This window comes from Gossypium arboreum, chromosome 11 (assembly GCF_025698485.1).
Source record: "Gossypium arboreum isolate Shixiya-1 chromosome 11, ASM2569848v2, whole genome shotgun sequence".
Taxonomy (NCBI): Eukaryota; Viridiplantae; Streptophyta; class Magnoliopsida; order Malvales; family Malvaceae; genus Gossypium; species Gossypium arboreum.
The window spans coordinates 49,108,367-49,133,211 of record NC_069080.1 but is presented as its reverse complement, the minus strand read 5'-3'; the positions used below and the strand labels follow the sequence as shown (position 1 = coordinate 49,133,211).

Sequence of the window (24,845 nt, the reverse complement as noted above, 5' to 3'; positions counted from 1 at the left end):
CTTAGCATTCGTGTGAGGTAATAGGGACGTGTTAGGTTTGAAACAATTTAATCACACAAATCTATAAACTATGCAGATAACTGAGCTTGGTTAGAGTTGTTATGCAACCTACAATTTAATCGAGTTAGGATCTAAATTGAGCATGCACATTTTAATTATGTGTCCATTAGCTGTCGTCTAGTTAGGATCGCTCAGCTAATTCAGTTGCATTTCAATCACGTATGAACGAAATATAGACTTGATTTTAATTGAAAACATGATCGATTGAGGCACAAACATTATAAGCATGAATCAAATAAATATTATTTAATCAAAGCAATCATCATAGCTTAAATAAAATTAAGCTAACATTGTTGTAAACAAGAACAAAGAACACATAGCAAACATTTTTAGATTAAATTAAAGAAAGAAAAGATTAAACCCAAATTAAAGTGGCTGTCACCCAAGACTCTGACTGATTAGGCTCCTTCGCTTCTTTACTTTGCTCTTTTGCTGATGGCCCTCCAAGGTGGCCGACCAAGGGCTCTTTAAGAGGCTTAATTGCTAAAATATCTATGAAGAGATGATTCTAGGCGTGGGGAATAGAAAAGGCTAAGAGAATTTGGAGAGAAGAGAGAATGATGAATGATGAGGGATTGATAAACAATAATTTATACATATTTTTACCCCATGTTTAATGCATTTTATGGATGATTTCCTATTAGAATTGGTGAATTCGATGCTCCTAAGCTTTAATTTCATGTTTTATACTTAGGAGAACCTAAGAGAGTGAAGTGAACGAGAAACAGGCCAAAACCAGAGAAAACGGGCAAAAGTACGAAATCAACACAGCCTGGACCTCCTCACACGAGCAGACCACACGGCCGTGTCAATTTGCCAGGCTCGAGCACGGCCTGAAGTAATCGCACACGGGCATGTTACACGGGCATGTCCCTGTCGAGCCCAAGTTGAGTCCAATTCGGAAAAGGCTAATTTTGAGGGCTCTTAGGCATTCCAAAGCCTATAAAAACACCCAAGAGGGGGAAGAAAAGGGAGACACAGAATAGGGAGTAAGGAATTACTCTAAGAAAGCCGATTGATCCATCTTAGAAGCCGAATTCACCATCAAGACTGAATATCTCCCCTCAATTTCCCCTTCAGGAGTTTTGGGTTTTCTTTATGTTTTGTATTCTTTATTATTCTAAGATGTTTTCTTATTTAGTTATGAACTAAAACCTCTAAATACCTAAGGGGAATGAAACCTAAGACGAATCTTGTTATTATTTTCTGAATTGTATGATAAATATTTAACTTGTTCTTAATTATGTGTTCTTAATTCTTGTTTTGATTTCTCAGGATATTGATTCAAGATAAACTCTTATTTAGAGGAGGAATAGACCCTGTCTAAAAGTACATTTGTCATAATTAAGCGGAGTTGATTGCGCGCCTAGACATAGGGTGACAATATTTTGCTGGATTAGGGTGAAACCTAATAAGGGGATCCATAGATCAAGTTAATGCAACCCTATGGTGTTAATTAGAGAAAAGTCTCAATTATTCAATTTAGGGATTAGACGTTATTAGTCTTGAATAGGGATAATAACATAACTTAGGGATCTGTACGGAACAAGTTAAATGAATAAATCGTCCAATTCGGAGTCAGAATAACAAGTACAGTCTAGGTGGATTTTCCTTAGGTATTGTCTTAATTCAATCGATTTTCCCAAAAGCAATTCCCCAATTCTATTCTCTGTGAATTCTTAGTTTAGATAATTAGTTAGTTAAAACAAAAACCTCTTTATTCTTAGGCTAGATAATAAAAAGACAGTTATTACTTGTACTTTTAGTTCCTTTGGGTTCGACAACACGGTCTTGCTAAAACTATACTACTGTTCGATATGTGACAACCCAAAATTGACCCTAGTCGGAAGGTGGTCTCGGGACCACAAAACCGAGGCATAAAAATAATTAAAAATTTATTTTGATGCCTATAATATGTGTGTGCTCATGTATGACATTTTATGATGATTGATTTAGTGTTATAAGGGTGAATTCCACAAGAAAGGACTTAGTAATGAACTTTGAAAGTATGATAGGAAATGTGTGATGACTAATTAAAGCATGCATGCAAAATAATGGACTTGCATGTCAAATTCCCCTTTTATAGGTGGTGGCGGCCATGACAAGGAGGATGGGCTAAACATGTCATGAAACATGTTTTGTTGGTGCATTAGGGTGAAATAATAAACAAAGGTGTATGGGTGATAAAAAATGAAAAAAATGTGTGTGAGTGTGGTAATCCCCCATTGCCGTGAGTTGTAGAGAAGGAAAGAAAAAATTTTGTTCATCCTTTCTTTGAGCCAAAACTAAGGAAGAAGGAGGATTTTGCTTCATGCTTGGTTTGGAAGAGATCTAGAAGGAGATTTGGCTAAGTTTGCATCAAGATTAAGGTATGTATGAGGTTGTGTTAGGAGTTTCATGCATGTTTTGGTTGCTAACTTGATGTGCATGTTAGCCATGGCTCAAATCTTTGTTAAGCCATGGAAATGGTATTTGGCCAAAGTTGTTATGGTGATAAAGCCATTGCATGCTAAGTGTGAAGCTTGATGATGATGCATGCAATGATGGATTGTCTACTCTTGAGTAAGATTTTGAGCTTTCTTTTGTTTTATCATGATTGAAGTTGAAAAGGAGCATGATTGTCATATTCGCCATGATGCATTCATGAGCATGGTTCATGCTTCTTGCATGTTAGTTAAAATTTGTGTTTTGGATGGCTATGGACACCTTGAAATTCGCCATGCTCATATATGTATATATATGTTTGCACATGATGTTTTGGTTATGAAGGAAGTGATGAATAAGTTTGTTTAAAGAATAAGATGTTGAAGAATAATTGTGAAATTGTAAGCACATTGACCTAGCACACATATGAGTGCTTGATGCTATATTGTAAGTTTTGAGCTACAATATGCAAAGCATTAACTAGTAAAATGCATGCTGTTTTTGTGTGGTATTAAGTGCATAATTGGCCTCAACATGGACAAGTATATTCGGCCTTGGGTAGCCTATTGAAGGCCTTAGCTTTTCCTTGATGCTCGAATAAATTGTATTGAATTGCTTGATGTAGTATAAAATGTGCATGACCATTGTGTATTCAAGCTAAAGGGTGGCCATATGACCATTTAAATTCCTTGTCATATTCGCCATAAGCTAGCACAATGAGGTTTTGATAAATTGAATTTGTTTGAATTAGCTCAAGAGCTAAGAGGGCCACAATTGGACAAGGGGAAGGAAAAAGTAATCGAATAGCCGTAAAAGCCGTTCGACAACATCCGAGGTAAGTCCACAAGAAGTGACCCTACTTGAATTATGTGAAATAAAGTATGGATGTGTATTGATTATTGATTATGTATGCATGAGTATTTGAATTCTACCCGGGCTAAGTCCCGAAGGCGAATATGCTTGTGACTATAATTGCGTTTGAGCCTTAGTAACGAAAATAAATATGTATGTCCAATGATTATTGATGTATGTGTGCATGAGAAATTGAATGATATCCGGGCTAAGCCCAAGACAATTATGCTGGAAATTATAACCGGTTAAGACCAAGGCAATTGTGCTAGTGGCTACATCCGGGCTAAGACCAAGGCATTCGTATGAAGTCATTCTATCCGGCTAAGACCAAGGCATTTGTGCAAATCGTGATATCCGGGTTAAGTCCCGTGAGGCCTTGGTGCGGGTTACCATAACCGGGCTATGTCCCAAGGCGATTGATCGAGTAGCGACATCCGGTTAAACTCGAAGGTATGTGATTTGAAAATTATAAGCTTGCTGGAAAATTTCAGCTAATGCACTTGTGAAATTTCCCAATGACAAGGTAAGTGCGGTGTGTGCTTTTGCGCTAGGAGTAAGAGCGTGTGAATATCCGCTCCTATGATGGAACGAGTTATCGGCCTTAATGAAGCCGTTATTTGTGTATGAACATAAGAGTTGGGATGGTGAAGTAAGTATGATTATGTGAATGTGCATTAATGAAATGATGCATTTAACTATGTGAATGTATTGCTGTAATTAGAGTTGATTATATTCCTTGAGACTTACTAAGCATAAAATGCTTACTCATTGCTTTGGCTCTCGGTTTTCTAGATTTCGCTCGATAGCAATCGGATTCGGGATCGTTGAAGTCGAAGTCATCCACACTATCAAGCCCCTATTTTGGTATAAATTCTTGGTTGAACTTGAAATGGCATGTATAGGACTACCCTTGTTGGTTTAAATATGTTATGATGTATATGTGTACGGCCATGCGAAAATGGCTCGTAATAGTGAAGTATCAACTTAAACTATTTGCGGTTTGTATATATATATATGGTGTCATGATGTGACTATGAATTGAAATGGGAATGTTGGTCACATGATCAGCCATTGGCATGGTTAAAATGATCATATGTGGACCTATGTAAGGCAAGACTAGTTGGTTCATGGAGACTACAAAATAGGTAAGACCTACCTTAAAAATAGATGCTGCCAGCTGCAGTAACGTGAATGTGAAAAATCACCAAAATTTGTAGGAATGGTATTAAATAGTGAATCAGCTATGTAAATGAACATTAATGAGTCTATTTTCATATGGAAGAAACGAAATGGTCATAGGAGTTACATGTTAGGAGATATTAAAGCTATTGTGAGATAGGGCCAGGACGGTTTCTGGGTTCCCTGTCGCAACTTTAAAAATTTACTACAAATTATCCAGAAAGAATTAGGAGACATACCTTATATGTACAGATTCCATTTTGAGCCTAGTTTCATTAGAAACAAACGGCACCAGCATTAAAGCCCTGTACAGAGAGATATTCAAGTTATACCGCGCGAAGGTCAGAGCAGTCGATCCCTGTAACATGGGTGACTTTAACTAATAAACTGTACCAATTGGCCCGACCAAAAATTCTAGAAATAAATCCATGGATGGATATATGAGTCTAAATTCAGGGAAAATTTACGAAACCAGTTTCCGAGTTTTGAAACTCGAGATACGATTTTTAAGGCGACAGTGACGCAGTTTTTCCAGCCTGACTGGAAATGTCCAATGGATGGGCAAAACAAGTGAACTTGGCTTGCTAACCCCTCGTCTCCGACACCGGCGATGGTCTCGGGTTTGGGGTGTTACACGATAGGTACACTTGCTTACTTCGCGATAATAGTTAGTTTCAAGAACGATAAATTATAAATATTTAAAACCTATCACGAAATAACGCGATCAAGTTTTTGGCGCCATTGCCGGGGAACTAAAATATTAGGAACACTCAATTTTTATTACTTTAGCCATTTATTTTTCTTGCAATCTAATTTCATTTTTAATTTTATTCTAATTTACTAATTTTCTTTTTCTTTCTTCTGACAGGTTTTTATAGTTTATGACTAGAAGAAACCCATCAGGACCACTACTTTTTGATGATAAAATCGATTGCACAGTCTGCAGAAACCAAAGAGAAATAAGGCGAAGCCTAAGATACACAGAGAACGAGCAAGAAGATGATACTCAACCTCCAACCGAAGAGATGGCTGAAAACCAAGACAATTAGCTACCTCCTGCAATTTCAGTTAATCAAAATCCTGCTTCGTGCATTATGTATGATTATGCTAATCCTTCTTTAACAGGAGCCGAATTGAGCATAGTTAGACCTGCTGTAGCTGCAAATACTTTTGAACTAAAGCCTAACACTATTCAAATGATACAGGAATTTGTTCAGTTTGATGGTTTTTAGGATGAGGATCCCAACGCTCATTTATCCAACTTCTTAGAACTATGCGATACATTTAAAATTAATGGTGTTTCTGATGATGCCATTCGTCTTCGGTTATTCCCTTCTTCATTGAGGAACAAAGTAAACAGTGGTTGAACTCATTACCACGAGGGTCAATCACTACTTGGGAACAAATGACTGAAAATTTTCTATTAAAATATTTTTCACCGGCTAAAACGGCTAAATTACGTAATGATATCTCTTCTTTTGTGCAGATGGATTTAGAAACACTCTATGATGCGTGAGAGAGATACAAATACCTTTTGAGAAGGTGCCCTCACCATGGGTTACCACTTTGGCTTCAGGTTCAAACATTCCATAATGGCCTGAATCCTTCGACTCGACAAATGGTTGACACAGCTGCTGGCAGAACCATCAATAATAAAACACCTGAAGATGCGTATGAGTTTATAGAGGAGATGTCATTGAATAACTATCAGTGGCAAGTCATGAGGACAAAGCCAACGAAAACAACCTATGTTTATAATGTCGATTCGGTCACCATGCTTTCTAATCAGGTAGAACTCTTGAATAAAAAGACTGATGGTTTGCTTAGTTCCTCACAGGTTCACCCAGTAATGCAATGCGAAGCAAGTGGAGGTGGAACAAGCCATTCGGAATACCAACCTTATGGCCACAACATCAATAACGAGCAATTAAATTACATGGGTAATAATCCTCGACCTCAAAACAATCCATATAGTAACACTTACAATGCAGGTTGGAGGAAGCACCCCAATTTCTCGTGGGGCAGTCAAGGAAGTCAAAGACCACAACCACCTCTGGGCTACCAATAGCCACCATATCAACAGGAAAAGAAGCCGAACCTTGAAGAGATGCTCACAAAGTTTATCTCGGTGTCATAAACCAGTTTCCAGAACACCAAAATAGCACTTAAAAATCAGCAAGCGTTGATCCAAGGGCTCGAAACTCAGATAGGCCAGCTTTCCAAACTAATCTCCGAACGACCACAAGGAAGCTTGCCAAGTAATACTGAACCTAACCCAAGGGAACAGCTCAACGCGATTAACGTTTAAGATGAAGAAGGATTTGTTGAGCCTGAGCCAGAACTGAGGCAAGAAACTGTGGTAAGCAAAGGTCAAGGTAAGGTAGATCACAATGAAAACAAATCAGTGAATGTCAAAAATAAACCTCGTGTGCCATACCCCAATGCGACAAGGAAAGACCGCTCAAATGAACAATTTGGTAAATTCCTTAAACTCTTAAAAAAATTACATATTAACTTACCGTTTATTGAAGCTCTATCACATATGCCAAACGCAATGAAATTTTTAAAGGAGCTTTTAGCAAATAAGTGGAAGATGGATGAGGCATCGCATGTTAAGCTAAACACAGTTTGCTCAGCTATTCTCTAGAATAAACTACCCAACAAACTTAAAGATCCAGGGAGTTTTACAATTCCTTACTTAATTGGTAGTTTAGATGTTAATAATGCATTAGCTAATTTGGGGGCTAGTATTAACGTCATGCCTTACAAAATGTTCAAACAATTAGGTCACGGGGAACCCAAATAGACTAGGATGAGCATCCAATTAGCAGATAAAACTATAAGATTTCCTAGGGGTATTATTGAAGATGTGCTAGTTAAAATCGATAAATTTATATTTCCCATTGACTTCATTGTTCTAAACATAGAAGAGGATAGCAACACTCCTTTAATTCTAGGAAGGCCCTTTTTAGCAACTGATAAAACAATTATTGATTTTGGCATGGGTGAACTCACACTTCGTGTGGGAGACGAAACAATCACTCTTCAAGCTCGCAATTCTGGCAACGCATCGAAAATTGAAGGTGATCGTTTAGTCCATTCTATTAAAACTGACAATATGGTACAACCTACTTTGCAGGAAATGAGTCTAAAGGAAGCACATGAGTCATTCGTAAGCAATAGTAGAGGACCCATTCATGAAGATCGAAGTCTACAAATTGAGGAGCTAGATGAATGGCTGATGCATAAACTGAGAATACCTGACAAACCGAATCTTTGATAGAACAAGCTTAATCCCTTCCCAAATCAACTTAAGGTTGGAGATAGAGTCTTATTAGATTCCATAGATCCCCACATTGTCGTTACCACATCAAATGAAGAAATCCCTCTTACGGTACTTAGCATTTTCCCATTCGGTACGGTCGATGTGAGTCATCCCAAGTTTGGCACTTTTAAGGTAAACAACACCCATTTAAAACCTTACTTTGATGAGATTAATAGCAGGAATGAGCAGTATAAACTCCTCAAACCACCATGATCATTCAACGGAGAGGTAAGTCGAGCTTAGACTATAAATAAGTGCTTCTTGGGAGGTAACCTGAGCACTAACTGTATCAACTTCTTTAAAATTTAGTCTTCAACATCTAACTTACTAACGGAGCTCTTGAATATAGGTTTTCCATAGGGACACGGCCAAGAGCACGGGCATACTTAGGGCCGTGTGAAAACAGGACAATAATTTTTCCCAAACACAAGCTGCGATAAAATGCCACGGCCGTGTGACATGGCCATGGTCAAACCTCCCAAAACAACACGGGGGTGAGACACGCCCGTGTGGAAGAACCGTGGGTGAACCTGTTAAAACAGCACGGGCATGCAACACGCCATTGTCTAGCACCCGTGGTCGAGCTTGTTAGATTGACACGGGCGTGGGTCTGAATACACGGGCGTGGGAGAAGCGAATAACTTCAGACACAGCTGTGCGACACGACCGTGTGTACCAAGACGCCCAAGGAACACAGGCGTGTACTAAATGTCAGACGTGCCCAAATTCAAAATTCACGAATCACACAGGCTAAAATTGGGGACCACGGGAGTGTTCCCTGGCTGTGTGCCCCAAAATCTATAAATACCCTACAGTATTCATTGTCTTCCCTACTCAAAAACCCTAACCTTAGCCACTGCAATTCCACATGGCCTCCTTGCCATGCCCGTGCGCCGCCTCCAACTCCGTTTTTAACGCCCATTCTCCTCTTTCTAGCGTTTGTTCACTCTTTTCTTGTTTATTCTTACTAATTTCTAGGGCTATTTATCATAATAATATGAAATTTTTCATGTTCCTTTCTTATTTTTATCAGACAAATGTTATATCTAAAATAGTTATTACCTTTTTCATGCTAAAATTCTTACTCATTATATGATTTCTCTACTTTATTTGATTAGTTAGAAGTAAATATTCATGATTAGAACAATATATATACTCATGCCTTTAGTGTTAACATTTAATCCGTCACAGATATTGCATTCCATGAAATTTGTTGCCAGTTTTTATGCCATACAATTGATTGCTTTGAATGACTTGTTAGTCTTAGTAGTTGCTAACATTATGATTGTTATTTACAAATCATCTTCATTTTACTTTAATCATTCCTCAAAATGAATTAATAGTTTTTGATCGCAGGTACCATGTTGTCTTCACGAGGAAAGAAAACCGCCATACCTCCTTCTAAGAAATGGAAGGAAGCGTCATCTTCCACGGGTCCAACCACGAAAATTCGTCACCCTCTCCCAAGAAGAGCTTTTCCAAATACTTCGGGCTTGACCTTTCATTGCAAGCCACTGCATCGACTGGGCTGCCATAGAACAAGTTCAGTTGGCTTATGCGATTCGGGCCCTCCTAACCACTGACCCTTGGGAGCTATTCTTTGGGATCATCAAACCAACATACCTCGAACTCACAATAGAACTATGCTTAACGTTTCATCTTCAGACCGTAATGGCAAATTACAATGATCCTGGCACGGTCCAGTTTCGCCTAGGTAGGTTGGTCTGCCAGCTAAGTGTCCCAGAGTTCGGTGTTGCACTGGGCTTATATACGGAGGAGTTCAAGGAGGAGAATGAACTACATGCTCTCACTCGCCACAAACATTTCTCTCCCTCGAAGTGCTGGCACACTTTGGCCCCTGGCACAGCCTCTTACAATCCTAGCCGCTCCTAGGTATCAGTTCTCCCACCATCTCTGAGGTACCTATACGCCATTTTGGCTCGCACGATTATAGGGAGGTGAGAGAGCACTAGCATCGTCAACACTCACAACGCCTACTTCTTGTGGTGTATGTCGAACGGGTAGGTCATCGACCTCGCCTATTTCATCACCCTCGCGATTCACCACTAGACGGAGCAGCATAGGAAGGAGGTCATCTCCATTGGCCCCTATGTTGCTCAGTTGGCTCGACACTTCGGGCTTCTCAGCACCGCGGCCCAAGAATCATCCCTTACCCTCATCAGCCAAATGTCTCGACAAGGCATCTTGAGCATGCTTAGCATGAGGATGATCGAGAGGCACTGAGGAACCTACCCTCCATAATATCGTCTCACCCAATCTGTCGAGGAGGAAGCCTACGAGGACATTCCTGATGATGTCCCTCCGCAGCACGATGACCCACCAACTCAGCCACCACCACCCTCTCGTCCAGTTCATGCGGCGACTTCATATACTGACATTTCTGAGTGCATTACTAGATTCGAGCAGTAGTGTTTTCAACGATTTGACAACATTGATGCTACTCTAAAGCAAATTTGTCAGCACCTCCACATCTCATTGCCAGACCCACCTCATGAACCATCCAAAGATGAAGATGTTTAAAAACATTTTTTTTTTATTTTATGTTTTTAATTTTTATTAAAACTACTTTTTATTTTAATTATTAGATTTTATAATTTTATTTTTAATTATCAATTTCGGTTATTTCTTTATGAGTAATTATTCTTCCTAATATCCCCTAAAAAGTTCTTGATTTTATCATAGTTATATAGAGCTCTTAAGCTCATCATCGCATAGGAACTAACAATTCCACTGGGAAAGATTCTTCACGACTGCCATGTCCTAATCGACCACAACCATAGCTACCACTAGATATAATATTCTTTTGGCACAGGACTTATGGACTAATGAACCTCTATGACTGCCAGAGTATCCTCCTTGACTCTCGAACTGATCACTCTCCAAAACTCTAATTCGAGGAATTCATCATACAGGAAGTTTCACTTCTCTCCCGATCTTATTTTTATACTATAATATCTATCTTTGTACATTGAGGGCAATGTACATCTTAAGTGTGTGAGGGTATTTTTTTCATTATCAAAAAAATCCCTCAACGGCTACCTTGTTCTCTTAAAAAGCTCTCATATCGTATTTAGGATAAATTTTGATTGATTTATGATTTTGATTGACATATCTTGAATTAAAACATATGCATTTATGCATTGATTGTTTAAACTTTAAGACATTAGAGAATCAAGCATGATAAGTTGATTCTTAAGAATTTAAAATCTTAGGTTGTTTCCCCAAATTTTAGGTATTACTTTGAGTTGGAATTCACAAGTTTTAAACATCAAAAAGCCATAATTTTTGTGAGATTTTTTATCCTTTTGACCATCTATTAATTCTTTCATGCTCACTTTTATTATTGCTTTGAGTGCGTCAGTATTGAACTGTTATTCTAGAACTTGCTTGATTATGCATGTCGAGACCACACCATTTGATTTGATATGTCAAAATGATTAAGGCACTTAGGATTAACCCACTTATGGCATGAAAAGCCTACCTCCACGATTAACCCCTAGTAAACCCCCTTGAGCCTAACAAGCCATTTCTTGTATTACCCTTAATATTAACCCTTAACCAATTATTGTTGAAATCCCCTAAATTAATCCCTATTTTTGTTGAGATTTGAGTTGAATAAATTGCTTAGCTATGTCTTGTTCTTAATAGTTAGTCTACGTTATTTAACTTGTTCTTAAAAGAAAAAAAAAACTATGTATACACATTAGTAATTCCATATTCTGAGAAGAAGCTTTGTTGTACGCAAGTGATATTAACTCTTTTTCTAGTTAGGCAATTTTTCAATTCGATCTCGATTCTAACCCTTTCTTTCAGCTTATGACCACACCCCTTCACCAAGCCTTATTACAACCCTCTAAAGACCTTTTGATTCATGTATCATCTTAAATTATAGTGGTGGAGAATTGATTTTCATGCAAGCCTATGGTAAAGACTTTTCATTATTTACTATTGAGTGCTTCATTTATTGTCCTTAAACACCTTGAGTGATTTGAGTGAATCTTTAGTGAGAACATGAAACCCTATGATATTCTGAATCAAAGGTAATTACTTAGATGAAGGGAGACAACTATGTTTGCATGATTAAATACTCAACTTGGAATGTTTGAAACTTTTATGTTCTTTTAGTTGAATTCTCAATGTATGATTACCTATGAATTATTTTGAGATATTATCGATAGAAATTATAAGTTGAGAAGAATTTAATTTGATTATGAGTTGAGAATTTTGCTTGAGGACAAGCAAATGCTTAAGTGTAGGGGTATTTGATAAATCGTAATTTATACATATTTTTACCCCATGCTTAACGCATTTTATGGATGATTTCCTGTTAGAATTGGTGAATTCGATGCTCCTAATTCTTTAATTTCATGTTTTATACTTAGGAGAGCATAGGAGAGTGAAAGGAACGAGAAACGGGCCAAAATCGGAGAAAATGGGCCAAAGTATGAAATCAACACGGCCTGGACCTCCTCACACGGGCAGACCACACGGCCGTGTCAATTTGGCTGGCTCGAGCACAGCCTGAAGTAATCGTACACGGGCATGTCCCACGAGCATGTCCCTGCGAGCCCAAGTTGAGTCCAATTCGGAAAAGGCTAATTTTGAGGGCTCTTAGGCATTCCAAAGCCTATAAAAACACCCTAAAGGAGGAAGAAAATGGAGGCACATAATAGGGAGTAAGGAATTACTCCAAGAAACCCGATTGATCCATCTCAGAAGTCGGATTCACCATCAAGACTGAAGATCTCCCCTTAATTTTCCCTTCAGGAGTTTCAGGTTTTCTTTATGTTTTGTATTCTTTATTATTCTAAGATGTTTTCTTATTTAGTTATGAACTAAACCCCTAACTACCTAAGGGGAATGAAACCTAAGATGAATCTTGTTATTATTTTCTGAATTGTATGATAAATATTTAACTTGTTCCTAATTATGTGTTCTTAATTCTTGTTTTGATATCTCGGGATACTGATTCAAGATAAGATCTTATTCAAAGGAGGAATAGACCCTGTCTAAGAGTACATTTGTCATAATTAAGCGGAGTTGATTACGCGCCTAGACATAGGGTGACAAGATTTTACCGGATTAGGGTTAAACCTAATAAGGGGATCCGTAGATCGAGTTAATGCAACCCTAAGGTGTTAATTAGAGAAAAGTCTCAATTATTCAATCTACGGATTAGACGTTATTAGTCTTGAATAGGGATAATAACATAACTTAGGGATCTGTACGGAACAAGTTAAATGAATAAATCGTCCGATTCGGAGTCAGAATAACAAGTACAGACTAGGTGGATTTTTCCTTAGGTATTGTCTTAATTCAATCGATTTTCCCAAAAGCAATTCCCCAATTCTATTCTCTGTGAATTCTTAGTTTAGATAATTAGTTGGTTAAAACAAAAACCTCTTTATTCTTAGGCTAGATAATAAAAAGACAGTCATTACTGGTACTTTTAGTTCCTTTGGGTTTGATAATCCAATCTTGCTAAAACTATACTACTGTTCGATAGGTACACTTGCCTACATCGCGATAATAGCTAGTTTCAAGAATGATTAATTATAAATATTTAAAACCTATCATGAAATAACGTGATCAAGGATTATGAATGAGGGAATAAAGGGGTCATATTTGTAGGTGAAGAGAGGAGGATAGTTTGCTAAAAATAGGAGGTTTCATCTCTTCTAGCATCTTCAAAGGGTGGTCGGCCATGAATTGAGGAAATTGAGCTAATTTTTGCTTGATTTTTTCTCAATTTAAGTGCCACAACAACTCAGGACTGAGACTAGGTCAAGTGCAAATATTTAGATAAATCTCTAATTTCTTCAACATTGCAAGGACCTTGTGCAATTAAACCAAAAAGTGGTTTATGTGGACAACCAAGTGTAGCCAAAAATTGGGTTGACTTGCTCTCCAATTTGGACGGTTTTATAATCCATCAAAGCTATTAGACCTGTCCAAAATAAATCAACAAATTAGAGGACTAAAGAATAAAATTTATCCAATTTAATTAATTAATTAAAATCCAAATTATTAATGAAATATTTTAAAATGAATTATTAAATATGATTTTATATTTTATTATTTAATTTAATCATGCATGGCCCATTTTATGTCTTAAAAATATAATATGTTCAAATTAATATAAATTAAGCCATTTATTGCATGAAAACTATATAATAAAGCATAAAATTACATTTTAATATTTTCTATGTGCTATTTTCATATTTTCACATATTTCATCAATTTATTAAACAATTACTTAATTTTAACAACGAATTTAAGTAAAAAAGGTGATAAATTACATAGGAGAAATCCTATATATTTTTCAATTTACACACCTCTAAACTTAAATCGTTGCTAGTCCCGAGAAATGTTTATGCATAGCAAAAGGTTTTGTTAAAGCAAAATTGCTAATTGTGTAAGCAGCATCAATCTTTGTCCCATAATCATGCATTAGTAACTTCATGCTCATCGATCTTCTTTATTAATAAGTAATTCATATGCAAACATTTTGAGAATTTTATACTAAGTTTCAAAATATACCAATATGAATCATAGTTTGTATGTATGTCACAGCCATAGATAACATTCTTCATTCAACATAATTTCTTATCAATTAAGCAAACAATCATAAGGCTTATTTATGATCTTCATATGTTGAAATTAGGACTTCCTCTCCACTAATGTAGGTGACATAATCATCAAATCAATAGGTCTTTTATAAGGTTGTAATGGGGCTCGGTTAAAGAGAGGGATTTTAAGAGATGAGATATTTCGGTTTCAAAATCTTAACCTTTAACTTTGTCTTGGTTTTCTTGTAATACAATCTTTTTCTTTAAGTGAACCTTTAGAACACCGTCAAACTTATTTTGAACTCAAGCTCATACATTTTTTCTTTTTGGAGATTGAGCAAACTTCGGTCTTTTTTTTTAAGCATGAGCACATACATCTTTTTGAAAATTTCCTCAAATGTTGATTACCAAGACAACTTTAGTTAAGATGGTTGCACAAAATTAGGATAAATTTAAAAGATGGTAATGTGGCTTATAATGTAGGTTCATTGTAATAAATAGCCTTTTAAGCTCAAAATTACAGTTTCAAGGGTCTAATATCATAGAGTTGGCTTGAAAAGGCTCAAACAATCCAAAGAAATAATGCCTATATCATTTTAGATTTTTATGTCCCCTAGGATTTCGCCTCAGGAAAGTTACTAAGTCAATTCTAAAGATATAAACCTTCATGCATGTCTAATCTCAAAAGAAACTAAGTTTTCAAGGCAAACATTACTAAGGCTAAGATCATACAAGCATTCCATTCGTCATGATAACATACTTTCACTCAGATAAAATCATCATTCATACTTGCATAGAAACTATCTCAATAACAAAAAATGTCTCTAAACATTCATTTATTAAAACATACTTATGAAAGAAATTATTGAAACATACTTGAAAATTAAAAAATTTGAGCAATTTATTTGCCTTACCCCCTTTAAAAAGAAGCAATGTCCTTATTGCCAGAACAAAGTAATGAATGAAAACTAAACACCAAGTAGGGTTGTAAAGAAAGAGAGATGAGTCATTAAGACTACTTAAATACCAAGTCTTTCCTAATAATCCAATCCTAGACATGTCCATTCCCATTACCACATCACTTAGTCTTTTTCTTTCTAAAGAAGTGTTAAGTTTATTCATGTTTGTTATGTTTTTATTCTGGAGAAATTAAATCCTAATTATGAAAGAAATAAATTCCTAAAGACCTAAAAATAATTAAATAAATAAAAAGACAAGAATCCCCCATTTTATTTCTCTGACTCATTCCCCTTGTCTTCTTTAGCTCCATCTTCGCTTGCATCGTAATATCCTCCATCTATGTCTCAAAGATAGCATCTGGGAACTTAGGAACAAAAGTATTAGAGATATTCTTAAAAGAATTTTGAATTGAGTCATCTCTAATTTTTTCATATTTCCAGTAAGTTTGTTGTTGATTGTGCATGAACTTGCACATATCCATCAAAATTGACAAGTCTGATTTCTTTGAAGCACTTGCATAAGTCGGCATAGGAGTTGTACGTTCAGGTTCAACACTTAGCCTGACTAGTTCTTCCGGCTCAACCCTTGGTTCAGGGTTTTTAGATCCTTCAACTGGTTTAGGACTATTTGGTTCATTGTCAGATTCTTCCTCTTCAGTGTCTGTAACTAAATTAGCTTCAGCCTCAGTTCCATCTGTTGACTTCTTGGTATCTGGCTCAGTTGGCTCTTCTAGCTCGCCTTGATTCAACTCATGCACCTTCTCTACTAACCTTTCAAGATCATAATTTGTAATGCATCCTTAAACATATCGCCCCTTCAGATTCAATTGTGTTTTCACATGGGTCCTTAAACAAAGTGAAGTGATTAATGATGGGAAATAAGCTGTAACACCCCTTACCAGTGTCCGACGCAGGGACAGGGTACGAGGCATTATCAGACTTAAACATAAGCATTCATACAAAATCGGGTCATAAAATTTCATCCAATTTAAAACCATTCATGCATATACATATTCTCCCTTATACGAGCCTACAAGGCCCAAAACATACATTAGGGGTGTTTCGGGACTAAACCGAGAACTTTTGGAACTTTTACAACACTTAGAAAAATTTTCATACTTTAGAGAGTCACACGTTCGTGTAGGTAGGCCGTGTGATCACACATGCCCATCTGGCTTGGGTCATGCCTGTGCCCTCAGGCTATGTAGCTCTCCATTTATGACGTCATGTGCAAAATGAGGTTACACGGCCTAGACACACGCCCGTGTGTCTATCCGTGTGGACAAATACAAGGCTATTTTCCTAGCCATTTTGCCACCTTCACTTGCATACATTCACACAACATGACATGACACAATTCATGGCATATAAATGCCTTCAAAACAACTACCATCAAGCGATAACATATCATTTTCACACCATCATCTAGCATGCATTATAACATCATGCCTTACCAAATCACTTCATGCTAAATTCACATTCAAAAAGCATTAACATATGAATAAATTCATATCCATTATATATCAAGAAAATATAAACCACATCATAAAACATTGACATATGCACATGCATAATTGTATGGAGCTTACAACCAATTAGCCAATATAAGCCCATTTGCATGGCTGCAAATTACATCCAACCTTTACCCATCACAAGCTAATACATTTAGCCAAATCATAATGACTCATACACCAAATAACCAAGTCCCTATACATGCCATAAACTCAAAGGGGTTTGCATTCACTTATACCCAACATGATAGCTTGATAGTGTGATAGTATCTCCGGCAATATCCAACTCGAGCTAGCATACACCCCTCGACTCCAAAAATGGCAAAGAGGGACCTAACCATCATTTACTCGTTTTCCCTCGTCCTAGACCCGAATCTCATTTTCCTTGATAATCGAGCTTGAAAGCTTGAAAAACCCTAGCCATGGTTTTTTCTTGTGAAATTTGGCCATGGTGCTGAAGATGGACAAAATTTGGCTTTTAATTTTGTTTTTAATTCATTTTAATTACTAAATGACCAAAATGCCCCTAACTTAAAAATATTCTATTTCACCTATTTCATGTCCATTTTTGTCCAACAAATTATCCAATGGTCTAATTACCATTTAAGGACCTTCAATTTAAAAATTCATAACAAGTGGGCACCTCTAGCATATAGAACTCAACTTTTGCACTTTTTATAATTTAGTCCTTTTCACTAAATTGACTACCCAAACCTTAAAATTTTCGAACGAAATTTTCCATAAAAATGTAGACCATAAAAATATAATAAAAACACAATTTTCTACGTCAGATTTGTGGTCCCAAAACCACTGTCCCGACTAGACCCAAAATCTAGCTATTACAATTCTCCCCTTTAGGGATTTTCGTCCCCGAAAATCTTACCAAGAAAGAGGTTTGGCATCTTTTCTCGAAATTTCCTGAAGCTCATCAAATAATCCTCTTCAAGGCGATTCTTTCAGAAACACCTTGTCATCGATCTAAAATATAATATCTTTAAGTTTCAAATCTGTATAACTTTTATGTCAATCTAGAACTATTTTCAACTTTCACGAATTGCTTTCACCTTTTTATTAAAATCACAATTCAACTTAGCCTTGTGTTTTGGTTTTTCTGTAGTTTTTTCCATAGCCATGATATAACCCTCAGACTTCTATCTGAAAATAACAGAGCTTGACACTTTATGGAAGTTAACTGCCCCAGAAACATATAACTCGGCCAACTCTAATAAATAAGAAATCCGTACGTACTGAAGTAATTATGTGAATTCCGTTAAACGCTCGACAACAACCCAACTAGCATCTCTTTTATTTTGGAGATGAGGGAATCCCGATATGAAATTTATAATAACCCTATCTTATTATCATTTCAATATCATCACTGACAGTATAAATCCTAAATACACTTGACATTCGACTTTATCCTGTTGACAAATCAACATCTGAACACAAAGTCAAAAATACTGGGTTTCATATCTCTATATTAGAACATTTACTTCAAATCACTATACTTTTTATTACTCTTTGGATGAACAGTCAAGATACTTCTATAAGCTCTGTACAAAATTCTCTGCATAAGTCATGAGTTCCTCGATATGTAAATTCTATCTCAGAATAATAATAATAGTAATCAGATTTGACTTGAAATTCAGAATCAAAAGCCAACTCATATTGTACTCATTTAGTTTGCAATTTACTAACACATTTCTGAGCTTCTCAAACTCGCAAAAAAAACATCACTTTAGCTTTTAATTCAGCTGGAATTAGACCAACATCAGATAAGGTTAATCATGTAACCAGCACTCAGAAAATAAACAAGGATTTTCCGTTCAATAATACATTAATGAAAAATCACAAATTCTTTTCTTAATTCAAACCAAACCCATAACTAGTGCTTCGATTAACAATACCTTCAACTGTTTAGAACTTTGCTAACACAAATTAAACCATTCAACTTTCATGATTGTGATAAACTTATCAATCAAAACAACTTTAACTCATATTAGCATAATTCGATTAGAACAATCCAATAGGTATATCTCTATATCATACTTTTTAGAACATGAATTCTCTATATTAGACTATCCGTCTATATACTCATAAATGTACAAATTTTTCTTCCATACATGAGGATAAACTTAAATGCATGCTACTCAAATTACTATCCAACTGACTAGCTTGTTCAAATGCAAACAACTGGGTCGATCTCAACTATTCAATAATAACATTCCACAGTAATCACTTCTTCATGTCATTAGGACAGCTCAAACATACAATTTTCCACAATTTTTTCAATATGCTAGTCACAGATATTTGCTACTACATTAGCTCAAACAAAACATAACATCTTATTTGAATTCACTGGTAATAATCAAGATTACCTAAGTAAAGGAAACCAATATAGAATTTGAGCTTGAGTTTTCACTATCCATGCTTTTGCCGATGTCAGATTCTTTAACAAAATCTAGAGAAATCCGAATATCCATATCATCACATTCCTATGATCAAATCAGAAATATAACCATAATAGTCGTAGTTATAACCAGCCAATGGATATACTTTAAAGATAAGCCATGTTTGATTAATTTAACAGTAAGGATGATAAAAAAATTGAGATAATGAAATCCGAGATATAAGACCATACTAGAAGTCTTAGAACACAACCCATAAGAAACAATAGAGAGTCTTGATGATTCCTTCGAGAAAACTAGAAGAAAAGAAAACACTGCTTATACACTCTGAAATCAGTTATAACCGAAAGAATATAATTTCCAATACATATATTTCAGAGTGACAACCAGTGTAAATAGAATAATAACCTCAAATGAATCTCACTGTTGACTTTGATCTCAAATGTAACGGAATAAAATACCAAAGAAAGATATAGAAATGCCAATCATAAATCAATCAGACCAATGATGCTTTCATCAAACATTTTAGTTAACTAACATTCTTATACAATAAGAATTTCATCAGGAAACAAGCAATTTCATATGCCTCTGAGAATGTATGAAGGCATAGAATGCCCGGAAGAGGTAGTCATAAATTACTCAACTTTAACTGTCTTACTCAAACATATTTACAATTCAAACATTATTCCTATGACTAATTCTGTCATCACTAATTCCATAATATTCCACTCATTAACAAAAATCAATTCAGAAGAATTCCTGATAAGTACAATCTTTAGACATCATTCCTAAATGAGTTGATTAGCCAAGATTAACTCCTTCTTTAACTGTGACATTGTATAGTCCGAATAATCTTTAGATCGATCTAATATCTTTCTCATAACCATATTTACTTGCTAAACCATTCTCATCTCTAATCACATTATTAATTATTCCACCACTGAACTCTTTAGTTTCCTCAAGTGTGAGCTTATTCAATATAAATGTTGTGAACTTCTTCATATAACACTATACTGGTAAGGGGGTAAAGATTGTAAAGCCTTTAAAATTTCTACTCTCAAATATACACACATACCGCATAGCATTTAATAACAACATAATGTCATGAACTTATGTTCATACATCTCTAAGTTTCAATTCATCATGAACACAATTTTAAATATCTTAGTAACACATTCAGCATTATCTCATATGAATATCAATCAATCATAATATGCTCATCACAAAATAAATTTTCATTTTATTCATTGCAAAAAGTCACTTATGCTACGTTATTTATGGCATGTATAGCTAGACTCTCACATACGCTATGTTAGTTCGAGAATCGACTAAACCGTAGCTCTGATACCACTAAATGTAACACCTTTTACTTGTGTCTGATGCCGGAACAAGGTACGAGGCATTACCGGACTTAAACATAAAGATTCATACAAAACTAGGTCATAAAATTTCATCCAATTTAAAACCATTCATGCATATACATATTGTCCCTTGTACGAGCCTATGAGGCCCAAAACATACATTGGGGGTGGTTCGGGACTAAATCGAGAAATTTCAGAACTTTTACAACACTTAAAAAAATTTTCATACTTTGGAGAGTCACACGCCCATATAGGTAGGTCGTGTGATCACACACGCCCTTCTGGCTTGGGACACGCCCATGCCCTCAGCCCGTGTAACTCTCTGTTTAGGACATCATGTGCAAAATGAGGTCACAAGGCCTAGACAAACGCCCGTGTGTCTATCCGTGTGGACAAATACAAGGCTATTTTTCTATCCATTTTGCCAACCTCACTTGCACACATTTACACAACATGACATGACACAATTCATGGCATATAAATGCCTTCAAAACAACTACCATCAAGCAATAACATATCATTTTCACACCATCATCTAGCATGCATTATAACATCATGCCTTACCAAATCACATCATGCTAAATTCACATTCAAAAGGCATTAACATATGAATAATTCATATCCATTATATATCAAGAAAATATAAACCACATTACAAAACATTGACATATGCACGTGCACAATTATATGGGCTTACAACCAATTAGCCAATATAAGCTCATTTGCATGGCTACAAATTACATCCAACCTTTAGCCATCACAAGCTAATACATTTAGCCAAATCATAATGACTCATACACCAAATAACCAAGTCCCTATACATAACATAAATTCAAAGGGGCTTGCATTCACTTATACCCAACATGATAGCTTGATAGCGTGATCGTATTTTTGGCGATCTCCAACTCAAGCTAGCGTACACCCTTCGACACCAAAAATGGCAAAGAGGGACCTAACCGTCATTTACTCGTTTTCCCTTGTTTTAGACTTGAATCTCATTTTCTTTGATAATCGAGCTTGAAAGCTTGAAAAACCCTAGCCATGGTTTCTCCTTGTGAAATTTGGCCATGGGGTTGAAGATGGACAAAATTTGGCTTTTAATTTTGTTTTTAATTTATTTTAATTACTAAATAACCAAAATGCCCCTAACTTAAAAATATTCTATTTCACCTATTTCATATCCAGTTTTGTCCAACAAATTATCCAATGCTCTAATTACCATTTAAGGACCTTCAATTTAAAAATTCATAACAATTGGGCACCTCTAGCATATAGAACTCAACTTTTGCACTTTTTACAAGTTACTCCTTTTAACTAAATTGAGTGCCCAAACGTTAAAATTTTCAAACAGAATTTTTACAAAATAATTCCATAAAAATGTAAACCATAAAAATATAATAAAAATACATTTTTCTATTTCAAATTTGTTGTCCCGAAACTACTGTTTCACTAGACCCAAAATCGGGCTGTTACAGAAGCATTTCTTACCTTCTTTTTAGTACAATCATGAATCTCCTTGAGAATAATTTTCCCAATATTAATGGAATTTTCTATTAAGGTTGCATATAGTAAAAGCATTCGTTCTATCGAGATGGTGGAACTATGTGAGGGAGGCATAAATCTATAGCAAACGAAATAAAACCATACCTTTGCTACTGGTTTTTAGTATTCTATTCGACAAGAATGGCTCCCATACTTTCTTATAATCCATTGAGATCTCGGATTTGTCACAACATCAAGCACTTGTTGAAGAAAATCCCAATTGATGTTGTTCATCATAGAGTAGTACTCATGTTCTTCAACATCTGGTAAGTTAAACAAATCATTAATGGGCTTAGAAGTAAGAGGCACCTTTTTCTTTCAAACGATGACTTCAGTAGCGTTTTGCATAGTCAAACTAGTATAGAATTCTCAAACTAGTTCATCATCGGGAAGTGAACGAGCATCACAAAATCGTTCCCACTTGAGAGCATTGATTTTGTTTCTAATCGGTATAGGAACAACCATGAAATCATTACTCTTCAAGTCAAAACCTCTTTCCGGCATCATAGGTTGATGCTTGAAGATTGAATCAAATCTCTCTTTCACTTCTTTATCGATCAAAATTGGGTTTTCAAGAGTATTTTTTAAAGATTTGGTTCTTTAGCGAGACACAATATCTTTTCCCGAAAATTTCGGCAAAATTTCTGCTCAAAAGAGGAAAAGAGAATCGGCAAGGTGGGTAGAGACTTGCTATGGAAAAATTTATGCGATGACAAGTATGGTGCGACGACAATGATAGCGTGCGATAGCAACGGCGGTGCACGGCGGCAACAACGGCGATGTTCAGCAGCAAAGTTCATGCTTCAGCAATATTCTTGTAGTGGCAATAGGTGATTTCAACAAAAAGGGAAGAGAACTAGGCTTCTTTCGGGATTTGAGGTTGACGACACAAAAGGGAGATTTAAGGACTTTTTTAGGGTTGAAGTAAATTACTTTGAGGGATATGAAAATTAGTAGAATGGAGACGGGTTTATATAGGGAAAAATTAGGTCAACATGTAGCAAAAATTTAGCTATATTAGGGTTACTTTGGTGGCAAGCAATGGGAGTGGCGGCAAGGTATGGAGTTTTCCCTCTTTTTTGCTATCGTGGGCCTCAAACTCAGACTGTATTTACAAACTTACTCAAGAGAAGAAAAAAACTGATTAGTACTTGGGCCAAATTTGACCCCTTTTATTAACATAAAATTTTAAAATTTAAATAGAATAAATGAAACTTAAAAATTTTAAATCTTAATTAGAAAATTTCTTCTTAACAAATTACATTAAATTAATTCCCAGGAAAGGTTGGAAGGGTCCCATTGGTCCCGCTTAAGTTTCAATCTCCTTAGAGAGAATTGATTAAATGAACTAAGTTAAGAAAATAAGTTCTAATTACTTATTTATTTACAAAATGAGTTCATCAAAAATCAAGGGTCTGTTAATTTGAACGTGGATTCACCTCGCTCAACTTCACCATCCTAGTAGTGTTTCAGATGTTGACCATTAACTTTAAACGTACCTCCATAATTGTCGTATAATTCAATAGCTCCATAAGGATAAACTCGATATATGATGTAAGGTCCTTTCCATCGGTATTTAAGCTTCCTAGTAAATAACTTCAACCTTGAATTAAACAACAAAACCTTCTGACCTTCTTTAAACTCGTGAGGTTGTATACGAATATCATGCCATTTCTTTGATATTTCTTTACACATTTTGGCATTCTTGTAGGAAAACAACCTCAATTCTTCCAACTCATCAAGTTGTAACATCCTTCCTTCACCGGTTTGCTTAAGATCAAAGTTCAATTGCTTCAAAGCCTAGTGAGCTCTATTCTCCAACTCTAATGGCAAATGACATGCCTTTCCAAAGACTAACCAATAAGGAGTCAATCCTAACGGTGTCTTAAATGTTGTTCGATAGGCCTATAATGCATCATCGAGCTTTCGAGATTAATCTTTTCTGCTAGGTCGTACTACCCTTTCAAGGATACCTTTGATTTCAAGGTTCACTCTTTCAACTTGCCCATTAGAATGGGGGTGATAGGTAGTAGCAATCTTGTGCTTCACATCACATTTGTCAAGCAACCACTTAAGCCATTTGTTCACAAAGTGAGAACCTTCACCATTAATAATAGCTCTTGGTGTCCCAAATCATGTAAATACATGCTTATGTAGGAATCAGATGACTACCTTAGCATCATTTGTAGGGTATGCTTCAGCTTCAACCCACTTGGATACATAGTCCACAGCTACTGAGATGTATTTGTTCCCATGTAAAGAAGGAAATGGGCCTAAGAAGTCAATGCCCCATACGTCGAATTATTCAATCTCCAAAATGTTTGTCAATGGCATCTCATTCCTTCTTGATATATTTTCGATCTTTTGGCATTTATCACAGTTCTTCACATAAGCATAAGCATCTTTAAATAGTGTAGGCCAAAAGAAACCTGCTTGCAAAATCTTTGCTGCAGTACGTGAACCACCAAAGCGTCCCCCACTTGGAAATGAATGACAATGATACAAGATCTCAGCAATCTCACTTTCAGCTACAAACTTTCAGATTTTATTATCTGCACACTGTTTAAACAAAAATGAATCCTCCTAAAAATAGTATCGACTATCATGAAGGATTTTTTTCCTTTGTTGGTATGT

General features: G+C 35.9%; 1 non-coding gene across 1 annotated transcript; it reads right to left on the bottom strand.

Annotated features, from left to right (window-relative positions):
* Window positions 1–5,968: 5,968 nt before the first annotated feature.
* Window positions 5,969–6,075, bottom strand: LOC128284479 (small nucleolar RNA R71). The gene has a single exon (XR_008274904.1). It is a non-coding gene; the product is annotated as a small nucleolar RNA R71 (small nucleolar RNA).
* Window positions 6,076–24,845: the final 18,770 nt, after the last annotated feature.